Raw genomic sequence first — 22,891 nt, 5'->3', positions numbered from 1 at the left:
TCGGATGTACTTGACATGGGCACAATTGCACCTGTCCAACAAGCTGTTTGATTTTGACGTTCAGCATAATGTGCCCATAGCAGAAAGGCACTGTCTGTTAAAATCGGTGAACAAAGAACAAAGAGAAAATATACAACCTTCATAGTCGTTTGAACAGGAGTTTCAGATCTTCTAAAGGTTCGCAGGAATAAGAAGGCATGTTAGTTTGTTCACTGGTTTCCTGTAAAGGAAGTACAGGTTTTATTTTAGATATAGGAATCCAAGAAGAGGGTCCCCCTAACTTACTGCAGAAGGACATAATATGCCCTGATATGGACTTTTCCATTTTGGATTTAAGTCCTTGCTGTATTTGACTTCCGATCTTGTAAATAAGCCATGTCTCCAGGGCTGACATGGGCTGGACTTTCAGTTATAGTTCATCAGGTTTTGGGAGCATGTGATTAGCATATTCATTAAGTAACTTGGGAATTAAACCAGCCTTGAATGAGTAATTAAGTAAAGTGTTATGATCTTTATCTAATTACAGGTCCACTGTAAGAAATGGTTTCCCATATACTATCTCATACCCCATAGATTCTTCTGGAGCACTTCTCATTCTGAGAAGTCTTATTGGTAAGAAAGTAACTCAGTTTTCCTGGGTGTCTAAACTTAGTAAGGTGTTGTTTTCAAGTAGGATTAGCTTTCTGAACCTTTCCAGAGGATCGTGAATGTAGAAAACACTAGATTTTCAAAGCTTGTGCTATTTGTTGTTTGTGCAGTAAAAGGTCTACTGCCACGCTGAACGGACCATGGAAGGCCAGATCTAGGAATAATTTCTCACAACCAAACTTTGGTTACTTCCCTGGCTCTTTCAGTTTTATATGAAAAGGCCTTGATCCATCCAGGGAAAGTATCAACCCTGACACTAGTAGAAACTTAGAGCCTTTGCAAGGAGGCATTTGTGTGAAATCAAGCTGCCAGTCCTCTCCTGGAGACGTTCCATGTCTTTGGACTGGTTTCAAAAGGGGGAGGGGTGGGACGGACAGCTTTTTCCAGATTTACTTGTACACAAACAATACAGGATTGACAGACCTGTGTTATAGTTGTTAAATTTATTCCATCAAATATATTTTTTATTAAATGTTCTAAAGCATTTTTTGCCCAAATGCGTAGCCTGGTGTAAACCTGTATTACCTTCCATCAGTTATTTTTGGGTATGAAGATTTTCCCATCATTATCAACAAGGCAGTCCTGGGCATTTTAAAAAATATACTTGTTTCTGGGCTATGGGGATCTCTTGGTCTAAATAGACTGGAGATATGGGGGCGCCTGGGTGGCTCAGTCACTTAAGTGCTCTTAATTTCGCTTCAGGTTATGATCTCAGGGTCGTGAAATCAAGCCCCCCAAACTGAAGATTCTCTCTTGCCCTCTCCCTCTGCCCCTCGCGCCCAGTCGCAAGTTTAAATAAATAAATAGACTGGAGATATGGACTTAATTGCAGTTAAAACTGGTGTAAGACTTAGTATTTATTTCCGGCTGCCTGTTTGGTTGCATGGTTGGCCAGATTGTTTCCTTTGGATTCCAAGGTCCTATCCTTTTGACGTCCTTCGAGATGAATTATAGCTACCTCCTTAGGTGGATTTATGGCCTCAGGAAGGGTCATTATTTCAGGCCCATATTGGGGGGGTTAGAACTTAAATGTAATCCCCTTTCTTTCCAAATTGCTCCATGGGCACGCAGCACCAGGAAAGATAACTGGAATCAGTATAAGTATTCATTTTTAGGCCTTTTGCCAATTGAAGAACACGGGTAAGTGCTATTAATTTAGCCTTTTGGGCAGACGTATTTACTGGAAGGGGTTTTGCCTCAATGGTCTTAATTAAGCTAACTATAGCATTTCCGGCTTTTCTTTCTTCCTTAACCATGAAGATACCGCCACTGGTGAGACTATTATCATCTGCATTTTTTTTTTTTAAAGATTTTATTTATTTGACAGAGATAGAGACAGCCAGTGAGAGAGGGAACACAAGCAGGGGGAGTGGGAGAGGAAGAAGCAGGCTCATAGCAGAGGAGCCTAATGTGGGGCTCGATCCCATAACGCCGGGATCACGCCCTGAGCCGAAGGCAGACGCTTAACCGCTGTGCCACCCAGGCGCCCCTATCATCTGCATTTTTGATAGGAGAATCTTTTAAGTCTGGTCAGCCGGAAGAATCAAGATCAATAATTTCTGAGCAGTCATGTCCTAGCATAGACGTAGGATGGTGAGGTCCAGGCATAAGGGTAGCTGGGTTTAAAGTTGGACAGGTTTTAAGTATTATTTCAGACATATCTAAAAACATAGCCTGGTATGAGTAAGTCAGCCTCTTGTCATCCATTGATGGCCTTTGGTCTCTGGGACACTGTGAACCTGATGGGGAGTCACCACTGTCAAGGATTGTCCCAGAGGAAGTTCTGACGCTTCTTCTACCAGCAGGGCTGTGGCAGCCACCGCTCGAGGACAAGCCAGCCACCTTTATGCTACATTGTCAAGTGCCTTCGAACACTAGACCACCACTCTTGTTTTGTTCCCTAATTTCTGGGAAATAACCCCCAAAGCTTGTCACTGTTCTTCTGCTACATATAAAGTCAAAGGCTTTTCTCAATTTGGTAAAGCCAAAGCTGGGGCTGACGAAAGCTTAGCTTTTAATGTTTGAAAGGCTATCTGCTGGGCTTTCATCCAGAGTAAAAGTTCTTTATCAGGGCCTTTAATGAAATCATCCAATGATTTGAAGAACCCAAATCCAGGAATCCATAGGTGGCCAAATCCTGCCATAGCTAGGAAAGTGCAGAGTTCTTTGTAGGTGAGGGTCCAAGATTATATAGCCTTTTTCCTGTCAGTAGACGGGGTACGGTGACCTGGTGTTAATTCATTTCCCAGATATAGTACCTTTTGTTTAGATATTTGTGCTTCTTAAGGGAGACACGCTATCCCATTTGCCAAGAAATAAGAAGTTACAGAATTACTATCAGACATTTCTTTTGTGGAGGGCGCCTGGGTGGCAAGGGGCACCTGGGTGGCTCAGTCGTTAGGCGTCTGCCTTCGGCTCAGGGCGTGGTCCCGGGGTCCTGGGATCGAGCCCCACATCGGGCTCCTCCGCTGGGAGCCTGCTTCTTCCTCTCCCACTCCCCCTGCTTGTGTTCCCTCTCTCGCTGGCTGTCTCTCTCTCTTTCAAATAAATAAATAAAATCTTTAAAAAAAATTTAAAAAATTAAAAAAGACATTTCTTTTGTGGGACTACAGATTAAAATACCTACATATTGAATTATTGTCCCTTGCGCCAAGGATAGACCGCCAGGTCTTTACTGAGTGCAGCCCCAAACCGGGGAGGACTGTCTCTAAATGCCCGCGGCAAGATTGTCCACGTTAACCGAGCAGCCTCTGGGCTTGAAGGTGAGGCCTATTCAAAAGCAAGTAATGGCTGCGTTTCTTTACTTGGAGGGATGCAGAAGAAAGTCGTATAGATCAAGTACCGTAAGCCAGTTAGCGTCACCAGGGCCCTGGGTGAGAGCAGCGTATGGATTTGGCACTAGGGGTTAACAGGTACAACTGCTTCGTTCATCGCTCTTACATCTTATGCCACTCCATACGCTCCATTTGGCTTTTTTACTGGTCAACTTGGAGTATTCTAAGGAGACTGGCAAGGCCTTAAAATACCATGTTTGAGAAACTTCACAGTAAGTGGTTATAACCCAGCTTTTGTCTCAGGTTTTAAGGGATATATATTTTTTATGAGGTATAGTAGTTGGGTCCTTCAAGGTCATTTTAACTAGTTGGTTTTTAAGAGCCTGTCCTGGGACATTGTAATCCCAGACCTGTGGATTTCCTTCCTTCCAGATATTAGAAGGGATAACAGGGTAAGGTTTTAATCCTCCAAGTGTTAAAGAGAATAAGCCATTCTCTTTGGTAGCAAACCTGCTTCCTAGTTTATGCAATGAGTCTCTTCCAAGTAATGGAGTGGGACAAGATGGAAGGACTAGAAAAACACGAGTCACCAACTGACTTTTGTATTTACAAGTTAAAGGAATTGTCTGACGGCACATTTTAGTTTCCCCTTCTATGCCAACAATGTTACGGTTAGAAAGACAAGTAGGGCTGGGGTGCCTGGGTGGCTCAGTCGGTTAGGCATCCAACCCTAAGTTTCCGTTCAGGCCATTATCTTGGGGTCATGAAATCAAGCCCTGTGTTGGGTTCCGTGCCTAATGTAGAGCCTACTTGGGATTCTCTCTATCCCTCTACACCCCTCCCACACTCTCTCACTTAAAAAAAAAGAAAAAGAAAAAAAAAGGAAGAAAGATAAGTAGGGCCTGAGTGCTGAATAAGAACAGAGTAAATGGCTCCTGTATCAATAAGGAAATTGACAAACTTACCTTCCACATCCAGGGTAACCTGGGGCTCAGTCATCTTGATGTCAAAGGGAGCCGGACCAGCCTCAGGGCCCCATCGTGCCAGATCCTCAGGTTCCTGCTCTCAGGCGAGGAAGTGAGTTCCTGTCTTCCTCTCTCTCTGGAGATGAGGACAGCCTCTCTTCCACTGTCCTTCTTCCTTACAGACAGGACATGGCCCTAGTGGAGAGCTTTGGTTTGGACATTCCTTACTCCAATGTCCAATCTGGCCACACCCATAGCATGGGGTCTTACCTGGTCCTCGGTCTGATGCCGGCTTTTTCTTTGGCCCCTGGTTAGTCTGGTGTTGTGGGGGATCCGCGAGAGCGGCAGCCAATATCTGAGCCTGTATTTTACCCTGCAATTTAGCTCTCTGGTCCTTTTCCTGTTTTAAAGCTTCCTCTCTCTCATTAAAAACTCCAGCAGTGACCTTTAGTAGGTGCTGGGTGAGGGTTTGAGGACCTAAAGTCACTTTAGTCAATTTCCAGTGGATATCAGGCTTCAACCGACTTGTAAGATGCATGCATGATCTGTTTCCTCAGGTGAGGTGGGGTCCAGATTTGTCTATTTACGGATGACTGCTATCAAACGACCTTGAAATAGAGCTGGATTTTCATCAGCTCCTTGAGTAATTTCCTGAAGTTTAATAAAGCTTACAGTTTTAGAAAATACTTTTTTTTTTCATTCCTCTTTTAAACAAGTGATCATACGGTCTCGTCTTTCCCTTTCTTGCCTACCCTGATAATTCCAGTGTGGTTGAGTATTTGGGAAAGAAACACCTCCTACCAGATAACGATCTCTATGTCTGGCTGCTAGTTCATCCACAAATTCCTGAGCCCCCCCCCCCCCGCCCCAGATGTGGTTCTTTTCCTCAGGGGTACAACGAGTTCAAATCAAACATAACATAATTGCTGAAAGCCATCAATAAATTGAGAAGGGTTTTCAGAATATCATCCTAATTGTTTTATCTGAGCCAAGTCTGCCATGGAGAATAGGACATGGACTCTAACAGCACCCACTGTCTCCCTTAGCAACCTCCCTAAGGGGGTATAGTGCAGATTTAGAAGGGCTCCTGGCAGGCAGGGAACTCCACTCCTGGGATGTCCAGCTGGAGCAGAAGGGTCTTGGGCTTGTAGGAGAAGGGATAGTAACAGATCCAATGTCTCCTTTGTTTGAATTGGCTGGTGATTCTTCCAGCAGCCCACGTTTGTGGGGAGGAGGGGCCCTATTTAGACAATCATCATCCAATATTTTGAGAGGGGGTTTATCAGCTTGGTTAGTGGCTACAAAGTTTGCAAGAAGCCCTCAGGTCAGGGTCTTGATTTAAGGCCACGAAGGCCTGGACATAGGGCACTTCAATCCTTTTGCCTTCTTTCCTGCAGAAGAGCTCTAACCGGTATATAGTACTGAAGTTTGTTGTCCCATTAATGGGCTATTTTTCCTCATCTCCTAAGGAGTACTGAGGCCATGCATTATTGCAGAAGAAGAGGAGTCTTTTCTTCTTTAAATCTTGCAATCTGAATTGGTTCCAATGGGTTAAGAGACACCCCAAGGGAGGAAGACATCCCCAAGAGGAAGATCCCATTCCCATAAAAGTGGAAAAGTCCATCATCCTAATCTCCCTTGGGTTGCTTGGTGGCATCCCATTCAGAATCATATCAAGGGTTCCTAGTGTTCAAAGGGACCAGAGGCATCCCTGAAAAAGCTGTTAGGAATACCGACTTGTTTACTGAAGGGATGTCAACATCCCTTTGCTTCCCTATTGTTTTTCCTAGGACACAATGGTGCTGGGAGGTGGCCCAAGAGAGCCTGCCATCTTTACCCATGGAGATGCTAAGAATTTGCAGGGGGAAATACCAAATGTTACAATTTAAGTCGTCAGTAGAGGACACTGACAAAGAAGAGTAAAGATGGAAATCCATCAAGGTCTAAGTGACATTCCAACACATGTGGTCTTGATAGCTAACTTCCCCAGGAAATGGCCCCTGGCTGGGTTTTAATTCAATCGGGCACCTGTTTTAGCCAGTTCCAGGCAGGGGTCTCCTGGCCAGAAGCAGCTAAACCAGAAATGTGGAGGGGATCCCATTAGACCAATGAGGAGGAAACCTCCCACGGGAGTCTTAAGATTAGTAACTTACCAAGTTTGCACTGAGGCTCAAAGACCAGATGAAGGAAGATGCAGAATCACTGTATGTACGGGCCACCAAAAATGATATGGGGCCATCAAGCACAACCGTCAAGAAAGAATTCTTGAGACGTTTTATGGTGCAAAAAGATGATAATAGCACAGGTACAGGACTTGTGGGCAGACAGCCACACTTGCAATTGTGAGGAGGACTGATTATATACTTTAAATTTGGTGCGGGCGCATACAGATACTATAAGTCTTTGAAGGGATTTCCACATGGTAAAGAAGAATTATAGGGTCCTGGAGATCTAACTATTATTGTTAAGATAAGGTTGCTTTTAGTCTCTAGCAAAACATTAACATTAGGGCGCCTGGGTGGCTCAGTCGGTTAAGCATCTGCCTTCCGCTCAGGTCATGATCCTGGGGTCCTGGGATGGAGTCCCGCATCATGTTCCCTGCTCAGGGGGGAGCCTGCTTCTCTCTCTGCCCTTCCCCCCACTTGTGCTCTTTCTCTCTCAAATTAATAAACTCTTTAAAAAAAATTAACATTAAGGCAGCCATGAGTTCCTTGAGGAATGTCATGCTCTGAAGGTCTCCGGTATTAATCAGTGGGCTGAAAATTGTAAGGAAATTTAATTTTAGCCACATGTCTCATGCCTTTGTTCTCCTCATCAGTTATCACAGACAGATCTAAAGTTTTTATATATCAAGTTTCCTCTATTAAAGTCTGGGTTCCTTGAGGTCTGGGACCATTCCTTTTAAATTCCCGATTCCAAAGCACCTCTGTGCTGGGTACTTTAAATAATCCCTATGTTCTGATCCAAGATGGTAACACAGGAAGGCCCTGAAGTCACCTCCTCCACGGACACACCTTCTGCACCTAGTTATAAAGCAGTTCCTTGTACAGAAGAACTGACGGCTGACCAAACAACTTCTGCACAAAAAAATAGACCACACTGAGAACAGCATGGGAGACGGAGACGTGCGTATGCAGGGAACCACCATCCCCCACACTGCAAACTTCAGTGAGCAGGGAGAGTACTGAGAGATCATAAGCAGATTTGCTTTCCTTATGGCACAGAAAAAAAAAAAAAAAGCTCTGTGTTTTTAAATATTTTATTTATTTCACAGAGAGCACAAGCAGGGGGAGTGGCAGGCAGAGGGAGAGGGAGAAGCAGGCTCCCCGCAGAGCAGGTGGAGCCCGATGTGGGACTGGATCCCAGGAGCCCCCAGGATCATGACCTCAGCTGAAGGCAGGTGATTAACTGACTGAGCCATCCAGGCACCCCAAAAAGCTGTGTTTTAAAAGCACAGCTAGAATATAAAGGAACCAGCCCTAGAACTCTGTCAAATGGCAAGGGAGCTACTGGAACTCCGTCTGGGTCTGAGGGGCTCCTGAGTGCCATGGCTTATGCTCCCCCTTCACCTTGATAGTGCACACGGGAGCAGGGTCCATGCACCCTAACCAGCCAGCTGCCTCAGTGAGCTCTGGGCCTTAGCCCACACCAGCCCCAAATGCCCTGGGGCACAGAAAAAAAGCTGCATTTAAAAGAGCAACTAGGGGCACCTGGGTAGCTCCGTTGGTTAAGCCCTCTCCTTCTGCCCTGCCCCCACTCGTGCTCACTCTCGCACGCTCTCTCTCAAACTCTTCAAAAAATAAAAATAAAATTAAAAAACAGAAGAGCAGCTAGAATATGAGAGACCAGTCATAAAACTCCACCAAATGGTGGGGGAGCTGCCGGAACTCTCTCTGAATCTGAGGAGCTGGTGAGCACCGTGGCTTACATTGCCACTCCACAGTGGACAGGAACAAGGTCTGGGTGCCATGGCTGGCTTACCACCTCGGTGAGCCCTAGACCCCTAAATCACACCAGCCCCAGCTGCCCCACCGAGGCAGCCCGAGGGCAGCACACACTGGGAAATCCCTGGTCAGTGCTCACTACAGCTCTAGCTGTCATTCCAAGGTGACACAGGTGCAAAGCACCCCAGAACACTCTTGGCCCACACCACTTCGGCTCCACACAGCTGGCCAGGGCACCTCTGGCACAAAGCAGTCCAGGACCTTCTGGCTCATGCCTGCTTTGGCTCTAGGTGCCCCACCAAGGCACCCCCTGTGTAGAGCACCCCAGGAGGCCCTGGCCAGTGCCTGCCTCAGTTCTAGCTGCCCCACCACGTACAGAACCCCAGGACCCCTGTGTACAGAACCCCAGGACCCCTGGACTGCTCCCCATCTCAGTTTCAGCCACCCCACCAAGGTGTCTGCCCCCAGTATTGGAAGACCGCAGGACACCCTGGCCCATGCTGGCCTTGACTCTATAATCAGCCCACCAGGGCACCCCATGTACTGAGAACCCCGGAATGTCTCAGCTTGCACCCACTTTAGCCATAGCTGTCCTGCTATGAGATAAAGAAGGACACAATGTAATAAAGGGGACAACCCAACAAGAAGCTATAACAATTCTAAATACGGGAGCACCCAAATACATAAAACAGCAAATAACAAACATAAAGGAATGAACCAATAATAATGCGATAATAGAAGACTCACACCCCACTTACCTCAATGAACAATCGTCTAAACAGAAAATCAACAAAGAAACAATGGCTTTGAATGACACCCGGGACTAGACAGACTTAACAGCTATATTCAGAACATTCCATCCTAAAGCAGAACAGACATTCTTTTCAAGTGCACATGGAACATTCTCGAGAACAGATTACGTATTAGCCCACAAGCCTCAACACATTCCAAAAGGTCAAAGTCATACCGTGCATCTTTCCTAACCACAAGGCTATGAAACTGGAAGTCAACCACAAGAAAAAAAATTTGAAAAGACCACAAATACATGGAGGTTAAATAACGTGCTACTTAGCAATGAATGAGTCAACCAGGAAATAAAAGAAGTAAAGTACATGGAAATAAAACACAATGGTCCAAAACCTTTGGAATGCAGCAAAAGTGGTTCTAAGAGGGAGGTTATAGCAATACAAGCCTACCTCAAGAAGCAAGAAAAATCTCAACCCAACAGATTACAGTAGAAATAAATGATAAAGAAACTAAAAAAAAAAAAATCAATAGAACAGATCAATGAAACCAGGAGCTGGTTCTTTGAAAAATATCAATAAGACTGATAAACCTCTAGCCAAAGTTATCAAGAAAAAAGGACTCAAATAAAATCACAAATGAGGAGAAATAACCAATACACAGAAAAACAATTATAAGAGAATATTATGAAAAACTATATGCCAACAAATTGGACAACCTAGAAAAAAAATGGATAAATTCCTGGAAATGTATAAACTGCCAGAACTGAAACAGGAAGAAATAGAACATTTGAACAGACCGATAATCAGCAAAGAAATTGAATCAGTAGTCAAAAATCTCCCAACATCAACAACACAAGAAACAACAGGTGTTGACAAGGATACGGAGAAAAAGCAGCACTCGTGCAGTGTTAGTGGGAGTGCAAACTGGTGCAGCCGCTCTGGAAAACAGTATGGAGTTTCCTCAAAAAGTTAAAAATAGAACTATGATCCAGCAATTGCACTACTAAGTATTTACTCAAAGAACACAAAAATACTAATTTAAAGGGATACATGCACCTTGGTGTGTATAGCAACGTTATCTACAATAGCCAAATTATGGAAAGAGCACATATGTCCACGGACTAATGAATGGATAAAGAAGATCTGGCGTACACGCATACACACACACACACACACACACACACACACACACACACACATTACTCAGCCATAAAAAAGAATGAAATCTTGCCATTTGGAACAAAATGGATGGACCTAGAGAGTATTATGCTAAGCAAAATAAGTCAAACAGAAAAAGACAAATTCTGTATGATTTCACTCATATGTGGAATTTAACAGAGCAAACAAGCAAAGGGGGGGAAAGAGAGACAAACTAATAACCAGACTCTTAACTACAGAGAAAAACTGATGGTTACCAGAGGGAGGTGAGTGGGGGGATGGGTTAAGTAGGTGACGGGCATTAAAGAGTACGCTTGTTGTGATGACCACTGGGTGATACATGGTATTGCTGAATCACTGTATTGTGCACATGAAACTAATAGAACACTGTGTTAACTAATGGGAATTTATATAAAAACTTTTTAAAAATTAAAAAAAAAGTTTCCCAAACAAAATATACAATAGTTTATTACCACTAAACTAGCCTTGTAAGAAATGTGAAAGAAACTTCTTTAAGTGGAAAAGAAATGTCCATAAGACATAAGAAAAATATGAACAGAAAGATGTAAAATATGATGGCATATAAATAAAATGTGGAGAGGAGAGTAAAAAAGGGAAGAGAAGGGGAAAAAGATTTTTTCTTTTCCAAGTAAAATTTTTTGAATGTGTTTGAACTTAAATAACCAACAAATTCAAATGGACTGTTATTTACTTAGGATGGTATATATGGACCTCATGGTAACCACAGACCCAAAACCTATGATGGACACACAAAAAATAAAGACAAAGAAAGCCAAACAAAAAACACTATAAATATTCATTAATCACAAAAAGCAAGAGAAGAAGAAAAAGAATACAAAAACAACCAGAAAACAAATTTTTAAAATGGCAATAACCACATACCTATCGACAATTACTTTAAATGTAAATGGCATAAATGCTACAATGAAAAGACAGAGTAGGTGGAATGAACAAAACAAACCGATATCCATCTATACGCTGCCTGTGAAAGACTTGTCTCAGACCTGATGACACATATGGACTGAAAGGGAAAGAAGGGAGAAACATTCACCATACAAATGGAAGTGACAAAGAAGCCAGGGTAGCTTTTTTGTATCACACAAAATAGACTGAAAAATAAAGACTGTAACAAGAGACAAAAGAGGACGTTACACAAAGGGATCAATCCAACAAGAGGCTATAACAATTATAAATATACATGCACCCAACACTGGAGCACCTAAGTACATAAAGCAAATATTAATGGACATTCAGAAAGTTACAGTAATACAATAATAGTAGGGGGCTTCAACACTCTACTTACATCAATGGATGGATCATCCTGACAGCAAATTAATAAGGAAAGAGTGTCTTTGAATGACACATTGGACTAGATGAACAGATATGTACAGAACACTCCATCCAAAACCAACAGAATACACATTCTTTTCAAGTGCACATGGAACATTCTCTGGAATAGATCACATAGTAGCCATAGAACAAGCCTCCATAAATTTAAGAAGATTGAAATCATATGCATCTTTCCTGATCACAACAATATGAAACTAGGAATCAGTCACAAGAAAAAAACTGGAAAAAACACAAACACATGGAGATTAAACAACATGATACTAAAAATCCTAGGAGTCAATGAAGCAATCAAAGAAGAAATTTTTAAAAAGATACATGGAGACAAATGAAAATGAAAACACAATAGTCCAAAACCTTTGGGACACAAAGCAGTTCTAAGAAGTATATAGTAATACAGGCCTATCTCAAGAAACAAGACAAATTTTAAACAATCTAACCTTATGCCCAAAGGTTCTAGGAAAAGAAGAAAAAACAAAGCTCAAGATAAGTAGAAGAAAGGAAATACTAAAGATCAGAGCTGAAATAAATGACAAAGAACCTAAAAAGAAAGAAAAAGAAAAAAGAAAAGATCAATGAAACCAAGAGCTGTTTCTTTGAAAAGATAAACAAAATTGACAACTCCTTAGCCAGACTGAACAAGAAAAAAAGAGGAAGGACCCGAATAAACAAAATCAGAAATGAGAGAGGAAGAGTAACAATTGATTCCACAGAGATACAAAGGATTATAAGAGAATACTATGAAAATTATATGCCAACAAATTGGACAACCTAGAAGAAATGGATAAATTCCTAGAAACATACAATCTTCCAAAACTAAACCAAGAATAAAAAATCTGGGTAGACCAATTACAAGTAACAAAACTGAATCAGTGATCAAAAAACTATCAAAAATAAAAGTCTAAGAATAGATGGATTCGCCAGATCTTTACAGAAGAGTTAATACCTATTCTTCTCAAACTATTCAGAGGAGAAAAAAACCCGAAGAGGAAGGAAAGCTTCCAAATACCTTTTACAAGGACAGTATTACCTGATACCAAAACCAGACAAAGACACCACAAAAAGCACCCCCCCAACACACACACTACAGATCAATATCCCTGATGAACATAGATGCAAAAATCCTCAATAAAATTTTAGGAAACCCCATATAGCAATACATTAAAAAGAAGATTCACCACAATCAGATGGGATTTATTCCTAGGACGCAAGGATGGTACAATGTTTGCAAATCAATCAGTGACATATGTCATATCAACAAAATCAAGAATAAAAACCATATGATCATCTCAATAGATGCAGAAAAAGTATTTGACAAGATTCAAAATCCACTCATGATAAAAATCCAACAATGTGAGGTTAGAGGGAACATATCTCAACATAATAAAGGCCATACATGGAATACCCACAGCTAACATCATCCTCAATGGTGCAAAACAGAGCTCTCTCTCTAAGGTCAGGAACAAAATAAGGATACCTGTTTTCACCACTCTTATTCAATATAGTACTAGAAGTCCTAGCCACAGAAATCAGACAAGAAGAAATAAGAGGCATCCATATTGGTAAACTGCCACTATTCACAGCTGACAGGATACTATACATAGAAAATCCTAAGGATTCCAACAAAAACCCCTACTAGAATAAAAAAATTTAGTAAACTGACAGGATACATAACGCAGGGAAATCTGTAGCATTTCTATACATTAACAAAATCACAAAAAGAGAAATTAAAAAAAACCCTCCATTTATAATTGCACCAAAAAGAATAAAATACCTACGAATAAACTTACCCAAAGAGGTGAAAGATCTGTACTTTGAAAACTGTAAAACACTACTGAAAAAAACTGAAGACTACACAAACAAATGGAAAGATATTCCATGCTCATGGATTGGAAAAATTAATATTGCCAAAGTGTCTACACTACCCAAAGCAATCTACAGATTCAATGCAATCTCTATTAAAATACCAACATTTTTTGCACAACTAGAACAAATAATCCGAAAATTTATATGGAACTATAGAAGACCCTGCATAGCCAAAGCAATCCTGAGAAAGAACAAAGCTGGAGGCACCACAACTCAGATTTCAAGATATACACCAAACCTTAGTAATCAAAACAATATGGTATGGCACAAAAACAGACACAAAGATGAGGAGAACAGGATAGAGACCCCAGAAATAAATCTAGATATATGGTCAATTAATCTATGACAAAGAAGGCAAGAATATATAATGGGGAAAAGACCGTCTTTTCAATAAATAGTGCTTGGAAAACTGGACAGCTACATGTAAAAAAAATGAAACTGGACAACTTTCACACCATATACAAAAATAGACTCAAAATGGATCAGACATCTAAACATGAGACCTGAAACAATAAAAATCCTAGAAGAGAATACAGGGAGTAATTTCCCTCACATTAGCCATAACATTTTTCTTGATACATCTCCTAAGGCAAGGGAAACAAAAGCAAAAATAAACAATTGAAACTACATCAAGCTAGAAAGCTTTTGCACAGCAAAGGAATCCATCGACAAAACAACAGACAACTCACTGAACAGAAGAAGAAATTTACAAAAGATACATGCAATAAGGGGTTAAAATCCAAAATACATAAAGAACTCATACAACACCAAAAAAAAAAATCTGATCCAAAAATGGCAGAGGCCCTGAGTAGACATTTTTCCAAAGAAGATAGATAAATGGCCAACAGACACATGAAAAGATGTTCAACATCACTAATTCTCAGGGAAATGGAAACCAAAACCACAATGAGACATCACCTCACACCTGTTAGAATGCCTCAAACCAAGACAAGAAACAAGTGTTGGTGAGGATGTGGAGAAAAAGGAACACTTGTGCACTGTTGGTGGGAATGTAAATTAGTGCTGCTACTGTGGAAAACAGTATGGAGGTTCCTCAAAAAATTAAAAATAGAAATACCATATGATCCAATAATTTCACTATTGGGTATTTGCCCAGGGAAAATGAAAACACTAACTTGCACCCTATGTTTATTGCAGCATTATTTACAATAGGCAAGACATGGAAGCAACCTGGGACACCTGGGGGGCTCAGTCGGTTAAGCATCTGCCTTTGGCTTCGGTCATGATCCTGAAGTCCTGGGATTGAGCCCCATGTTGGGCTCTCTGCTAAGTGGGGAGTCTGCTTCTCCCTCTCCCTCTGCCCCTCACCCTGCTCCTTCTCTCTCTCTCAAAATCTTAAAAAAAAAAAAAAGACATGGAAGCAACCTAAGTGTCCATCAGTAGATGAATAGAAAGGAAAATGTGGTATATATATACACAGGAATATTACAAAGCCATAGAAAAGGATGAGATCATGTCATTTGAGTCAACATGGGTGGTCCTAGAGGCTATCATGCTAAATGAAATAAGTCAGACTGAGAAAGACAAATACCATGATTCTACCCATATGTGGAATCTAAAAACCAGTATCTACAAAAAGCTGAATCAGAACTATAAATACAGGGACGCCTGGGTGGCTGAGTCAGTTAAGCGTCTGCTTTCGGAGCAGGTCATGATCCCAGGGTCCTGGCATTGAGCCCCACATAGGGCTCCCTGCTCAACGGGAAGCCTGCTTCTCCCTCTTCCCGCCCCCCTCTTGTGCTCTCTCTCACCATCTCTCTCTCAAATAAATAAATAATCTTAAAAAAAAAAAAAAGAACTATAAATACAGAAAGCAAACAGATGATAGCCAGGGCAGGGGGGAGGTGGGGCTATGGGCAAAATGGTGAAGGGGAGGGGGAGATTTAGACCTCCAGTTATAGAATAAGTCACAGGAATAAAAAACAGAGCATAAGGAATACAGTCAATTATATTATAATAGTGATGTAATAGTGATGTATTATATTATAACAGTGATGTAATAGAATATTGGCAGTGAACATAGCATATCATTAACTTGTGAAATCACTAAGTTGTACACCTGAAACCAATGCAACATTTTGTTTCAACACTACTAAAAAAAAAAAAGAAAAGGAAAAAGAAAATCAAATTAAAAAAAGATGACATACTAATACTGAGATTGGACAAAATGACTTTAAAACAAAGACTGTAATAACAGACAAAGAAGGACATCACATTATGACAAAGGAATTAATCCAACAACAGAACATAAATTTCTATGTACTCAGCACTGAAGCACCTACACATAAAGCAAATATTAACAGACATACAGAGAGAAATTGACAATAATACAATAACAGGGGACTTTAACACTCCACTTCCTTCAATGGATAGATCATCCAGGCAGAAAATCAATAAGGAAACGGTATCTTTGACACAGCAGACCAGATGGACTTAACAGATATATACACAACATTCCATCCGAAACCAATAGAATACACATTTTTTTGTAAGTATACATGGAACATTCACTGGGAGAGGTCTAATTTTAGGCCACAAACCAGTCTCAAAAATTTAAGAAGACTGAAGTCATGTCTTTTCCAGCCACAGCTGTATGAATCAAAAGAAATGATTCACAAGAAAAAAAAGGCACAAACATTTGGAGGCCAAGAAACATGTCACTAAACAGCCAACGCGCAATAAATCAAAGAGGAAATTTTAAAATACCTGATGAAAAATGAAAATGAAAACACAACAGTCCAAAATCTTTGGGACACAGTGAAAGCAGTTCTAAGAGGAAAATTTATAGCAATACAAGCCTACCTCAAGAAATAAGAAAAATCTGCAACAATTTAACCTCGCACCTAAAGAAACTGGAAACGGGGGACAAAGCCCAAGGTTAGGAGAGGGAGGAAATAAAAAGATTAGAGCAGAAATAATAAAATAAAGACTAAGAAACAAAACCTGAAAAACACCGAAAAGATCAATGAAGCCAAGAACTGGTTCTCTGAAAAAGAAACAAAATTGATAATCCATTAGCCAGACTCAAGGGGAAAAAAGGGAGAGGACACAAATAAAATCTGAAATGAAAGAAAGGAAGTAACAATCAACACAAACAGAAATACAAAGGATTATAGAGACTATCCTGAAAAATTATATGCCAACAAACTGGACAACCTAGAAGAAATGGATAGATTCCTAGAAACATACAACTTCTAAAAATTCTAAATCAGGAAGAAATAAAAGTTCTGAAAAGATTGATTTCTAGGAACAAGACTGAATTGGTTATCCAAAGCTCCAACAAACAAAAGTCCCGAATCAGATGTACCCATAGGTGAATTTTACACAACATTTAGAGGAGAGTCAATATCTATTCTCCTCAAACTATTGTGGGGGAGGATGGAAGAAAATCAGAAGAAGGAAAGCTCCTAAATGCATTCTATGAAGCCAACATTACCCTGATACCAAATCCAGACTAAGACACTAAAAAAAAGTAAAACCACAGGCCAATATCCCTGATGAACATAGATGCAAAAATCTTCAGCAAAATATTAGCAAACCACATCCAACAATACATTAAAAAGATCATTCACCATGATCAACTGGGATTTATTCTGGGCATGCAGAGATGGCTGAATATTCACAAAGGCACCCGACATGATACAACACGGCAACAAAACCATGGATTAAATCCTATGATCATCTCAATAGTTGCAGAAAAAGCACTTGACAAAATTCAACTTCTGTTCATGATAAAAGCTCTCAACAAAGTGGGTTTAGAGGGAACATATTTCAATATAATAAAGGTCACATATAGCACACTCACAGCTATCATACTCAATGGTGAAAACTGAGAGCTTTTCCTCTAAGACCATGAACAAGACAAGGATAGTCACCCTCACTACTTTTACCTAACATAGCACTGAAAGTCCTAGCCATGGTAATCAGACAAGAAAAAGAAATAAGAGGCATTCAAACTGTCAAGGAAGAAGTGTAACTGTCACTATTTGCAGATGACACGATATTATACCCAGAAAACATAGACTCCACCACAAAGCTATTAGAATAAATGAATTCAGTGAACTTGCAGGATACAAAAAATACACAGAAATTGGTTGTGTTTTCATATACTAATGAAGTAGCAGAAGTAGAAGTTATGAAAACAATTTCATTTACAATTGTACCCAAAAGAATAAAATATCTAGGAATAAACTTAACCAAGGAGATAAAAGATCTGTACTCTGAAAACCATAAAGCCCTGATGAAAGAAACTGAAGGTGACACAAATGGAAAGATATCCCATGCTAATGGATTGGAAGAATTGTCAAAATGTCCATACCGCCCAAAGCAATCTACAGATTCAATGCAACCCCAATCAAAATCCCAACAGCATTTTTCACGGAACCAAAGCAAATAGTCCTAAAGTTCATATGGAACCACAAAAGACCCCAAATAGCCAAAGGGATCTTAAGAAAGAAGAACAAAGCTGAAAGTTTCACAACTCCAGATTTCAAGACCCACTACAGAGCTGTAGTGATCAAAACAATATTGTACCAGCACAAAAGCAGACACATAGACCAGCGGAACAGAAAAGACAGCCCAGAAAGAAACCCATGCTTTCACAGTCAGCGAATCTACGAGAAAGGAGGGAAGAATATACAATGGGGAAGAGACAGTCTTTTCAATAAACGGTGCTGGGAAAACTGGACAGCTCCATGCAGAGGAATGCACCTGACCACTTTCTCACAGCACACACAAAAAGAAACTCAAATGTATTAAAGACCTCAGTGTGAGACATGAAACCATAAAAATCCTAGAAGAAAACAGGCAGTGATTTCTTGGATATCAGCCTTAGCAACATTTTTCTGGATAGGTCTCCTTAGGCAAGGGGACCAAAAGCAAAAATAAACTCTTGAAACTACATCAAACTAAAAAGCTTTTGCATAGCAAAGGAACCCATCGACAAAACAAAAAGGCAACCCACTGAGTGGGAGAAGAGATATGCAAATGGTGTATCCGAGAAGAGGTTCCTACCCAAAATATATAAAGAACTTCTACAACTCAACACCAAAAAAAAGCAAATAACCCAATTAGACAATGGGCAGAGGACCTGAACAGACATTTTTGCAAAGAAGACATAGAGAGGGCCGACAGCCGTACGAAGAGATGCTCAACATTACTCATCATCAAGGAAACGCAAATCAAAACTACTGTGAGGTATGACCTCACACCTGTCAGAATGGCTAGAATTTTAAAAAAAGAAAAAAAAAAAGAAAAAAAAAAAAACAAGAAATGACAAGTGTTGATGAGGATGTGGAGAAAAAGGAACCCTTGTGCACTGTTGGTGGGAATGTAAATTGGTGCAGCCGCTGTGGAACACAGCATGGAAGTTTCTCAGAAAATTAAAACTAGAAATATATGATCCAGTAATTCCACCCCTGGGTATTTACCCAAGGAAAACAAAAACACAAATTCAAAAAGATACATGCACCTCTGTGTTTACTGTGGCTTATTTACAATAGCCAAGACACGGAAGCAACCCAAGTGTCTTTGATTTATGAATGCATAAAGAAATGGTGTACACACACACACACACACGCACACAATGCAATATTACTCAGCCATAATAAAGAATGGATCTTGCCATGTGAAACAACACGGATGAATGGGAGGTTACTCTGCTAAGTGAAATAAGTCAAACAGAGCCAAACAAATACCCTATGATTTCACTCATACTTGGAATCTAAAAAACGAAACAAATCTATAAACAAAAAGCAGAAACAAACTTGGAAACACAGAGAATAAACTGACGGTTGCCAGAGGAGAAGAGGTAGGGGGATGAGCACAAAGGGTGAAAGGAAATGTGAGATACAGGTGTCCAGTTATGGACTGTCATGGGGATAAAACATAGAGCATGGGAAAGATACACAATGGTTCTCTAATACTATTGTATGGTGACAGATGGTAGTTGTTCTTGTGGTGAGCACGGCGTGACATACAGACTTGCAAAATCACCTACGTTGTACCCCTGAAACTGAGGTGACATCGTGTGCCAACTATATTCAATTAAAATAATATCAATACTCCCTAGTAAGCCCTGGGCCTTCTATGGCCTTTTGATAGTAGCTTTATTGAAAGAAAGAAATGAAAGCATGCCTTCGCCGCTAGGTGACACTCTTGTCCCACCATTGTTTTTGCTTTTATTTGTAGTCAGTGCTATGGGGGAGCTGTTTTTCACATTCAGAAGAAAACAGGAGCACTCCCAAATCCTTCTGATTGGCCTTCAAAGCTGCACATGATAGGATAAGAAGTAAGGTGTGGACCCAAAATGAAATGCCATCTTGATAACAGAGCTCTGACTCTTGCCTCGGTGAAGTCCTCAAGAGTCAGCCAAGGAATCCCAGCTGTCCTGGCCCGTTTTTATCTGGCCAGTTTATCTTGGCTGTTGGAGGAAATAGAATATCCTGTTTTGGAAGAACAGGAGAGGGATCCTGGGATGAGTCGTCTGGGGCAGCGGTGCAGGTAAGACAGATGGGAAGGGGTAGAAGAGAGGCCAAGCTGGCCCCATTTCACAGGTGAACGGTTCAATTTGTGGCTACCTTGTATCTGGAGGCCCCCGGCCCTGCTTCCCCCCGTCTCCTGCCGGATGCGAGCTGCGGTGCCTCGCTATTAAATCCACTCAAGGTCTCCTCATCTGCACCTTCTTCTTGGGACTCCAATAGGCATTTGGCCATGGAACTGAGATTCACAAGAGTGCGTGGGACTGTTCAAAGAGTGGTGACTGACACCAGACACTGGGCGCGTGTGTGCACGGGCAAGCACATGCAGGCACGCACGCACAGCCCACGGAAGATGGACGGGGCGGAAATGTCATCAGTGGCATCGGCTTCTTGCTCACCAAATGGAAGTCCGTGCAAGGTTCACCTCTCCTCAAACACTGGCAATCTATCCAGCCCATTCTGTCGCCAAAGGAGCAAGCTGAAACCTGCTATATAAGCCAGGTGACCACATAGTCCATTTACTGACAGAATCAGAATATTTTTTAGTGGAAAAAGGACTGTGTTTTCTAATGACACTGAGACGACAAGCAGAAACTGGCACTGTTAAACTGGGTGAACTGGGGTGAATGGTCACTCTAGATACAAGGCCACTGCCTCCCAAACAGCTTTTAATCAGATTTAACTCGGAATGTAAGTTGTCTGTCCTGGTCTGGCTATTTCCCTGGCTCCTGACAGCGAAGAAGAAAACGGCTCTGGTTTGTTTGGTGGGTGAGGAGTACCGGTGGACACTGCTCCGCGCCCTCGGAAGGTTCGCCGTCCGCCGTCGGCTGGCAGGGCCTGGGGCCGGCAATCACCAACGGTGTGAAATCTGCACCCACATGCCCGTTCCCACCTCCCTCCAATCTGTTCTTGCGTGCGGTCTGATTTCTCTAACGGACGGCTAGTTGCTCGCAGGCCCGAACCCACAATCCCAGGTGAATGTGGACAGGGGCCGAGAGATCCCGTCCCCTGGCCTGATGACTCCCAGTCCCTTGAGCTACACAGCAGAAGCCAAGTTCCCCCTCCTGCCCTGATTGTCTTCATTCCCATCTGTGAGGCACGGCCTCTGCCTCATCTCCTTAACCGGAGCACTGCGATGGGAGGTGATGCGCGGGGAGCCAGCTGCGTGATGTGGTGCGAACACCACGAATTGGACCAGGACTTGAGCTCAGAGCGCAACACATAGTAAATGCCCAAACACATAGCTGATTCCACGCGTGCCCATCCTGGTAACCCTTGCTGAGGAGGGGAGGCCTGTAACCTTCTCTACCATCAGGGTGTCAGAGGAGGAGCTCCTTGCCCGCACACCCCCAATTCAAGCCTATTGTAGTAGAGACGGGTACTGCTGGGAGCAAGTGGTAACACTGGGGCTTCTATAGACCTAGGGGCTCTCAACTTGCAAACCTTAAACAGGAGTCCATTGCATCCCTGGGAACTGACCAGGAAAGACAGGATCTTATTACCCCCAGACAGGAAGGAATAAAGCTTCCCCCAAACTCAGAACTTGAGAAGAAAGTAGCAGAAAACAGCCGGAAGGCCCTGAACTCTGGAGTTACAGCAGCCTGGGCTGTGAACCCCCACCCTTCCTAGCACTTGTTATCTCACGGAGCCCCTGGAGCCTTACTTGTAAACCAGGGAGGACGATGACCACCTGCAGGGGGTGCTGTGACAACAAATCCTACAGATGTGAAGCCCCGCCCGCAACCCGCCCTCTATCAATGGAAACCATTATTGCATGGAAGGGTCTAAAAGAACGGTTAACCCTCAGGTGGCTGGAGAAGATAGCTCTGTAAGTAGGAGCTCCCAGAAAGAAGATTCTATAATCATAAATCTTGGGTGCCTGGGACCCTCAGTTAAGTGTCTGCCTTGGGCTCAGGTCATGATCCCAGTGTCCTGGGATGGAGCCCCACATCAGGCTCCCTGCTCTGTGGGGAGTCGGCTTCTTCCTCTCCCTCTGTTTCTCCTTCCTGCTTGTGCTCTCTCAAATAAAATCTTAAAAAAAAAAAGAATATTGAAAAAAATGAAATCAGAAATCTTGAAAACCAACCAAACAAACAAACCCAAGACTGTACTTGTGACCTTTCTCAACTGGGTAGTTTAGATCAGAAATTCCCCCATCCCAGGGCAAATCAGCTCATGTCAAATCAATGACAACCGATTGGATCAACTGGTAGTGGTGGCTGGAAGTGCTAGTTGGGGCAGATTCTGGTGCTGAGTCTGAACCCAGTAGGGAACCATGCCAGGACTGACTGACTTGTGAGGCCCGCTCTGGGCACAAGATCGGGGAGCACACGGTTACCTTCTGTTTCTCCCTGACCAATGGCTAAGACTGCCGTCAGTGCAGGCAGGAATCTGGAGGTCTAGAGCGGTGCGTGGGCTCTGGGCAGCTTCGGGGAGATTAATGGAAGGCAGTGAAGCTCCAAAGGTGGATACAGGAGGAAAGGTGCAGAAGATCCCAGGAAACCCTTGGTAGCATGCAAGGCAAATTCAGTGATTTCCTAATCCTATCCAGGAGCAGCCTTCCTAATTCTTCTCAGGAGAGCCTGAGAAATTGCATGGAAGAGTCCAAAGAAGATTGGGAATAGGAAGACACCTTAAGAAGTGCACAGAGCTGGGGCACCTGGGTGGCTCAGTGGTGAAGTGTCTGCCTTCGGCTCGGGTCATGATCTCATGGTCCTGGGATCGAGCCCCATGTTGGGCTCCCTGCTCAGCGGAGAGCATGCTTTTCCCTCTCCACCCTGCTCGTGCTCTATCTCTGTCGCTATCTCCGTCTCTCAAATAAGTAAACAAAAATCTTTAAAAAAGAAAAAAAAGGTGCACAGAGCCAAGTTAAAGAGGAAGAGACCAGACGTGCTTAAAGAATACAAGGTCAAATGAAAGCAA

At 42.2% G+C, this 22,891-nt stretch overlaps 1 long non-coding RNA gene across 2 annotated transcripts in view; it reads right to left on the bottom strand.

Annotated features, from left to right (window-relative positions):
- The window catches only part of LOC148107516 (uncharacterized), a 30,878-nt gene extending 22,133 nt beyond the window's left edge, over positions 1–8,745 (bottom strand). For both annotated transcript variants that reach the window (XR_015722264.1, XR_015722265.1), the window contains exons 1-2: positions 4,388–8,745; positions 138–220 (exon numbers count right to left, since the gene is read on the bottom strand). This is a non-coding gene — a long non-coding RNA (uncharacterized LOC148107516). The remainder of the gene's footprint in view (positions 1–137; positions 221–4,387) is intronic.
- Between the last annotated feature and the right edge of the window lie 14,146 nt (positions 8,746–22,891).

This window comes from Ursus americanus, chromosome 29, assembly GCF_024610735.1.
Source record: "Ursus americanus isolate L20-20 chromosome 29, mUrsAme1.1.p, whole genome shotgun sequence".
Taxonomy (NCBI): Eukaryota; Metazoa; Chordata; class Mammalia; order Carnivora; family Ursidae; genus Ursus; species Ursus americanus.
Note: the sequence above shows the minus strand (reverse complement) of the source record. Positions and strands in the feature narration are given on the sequence as shown.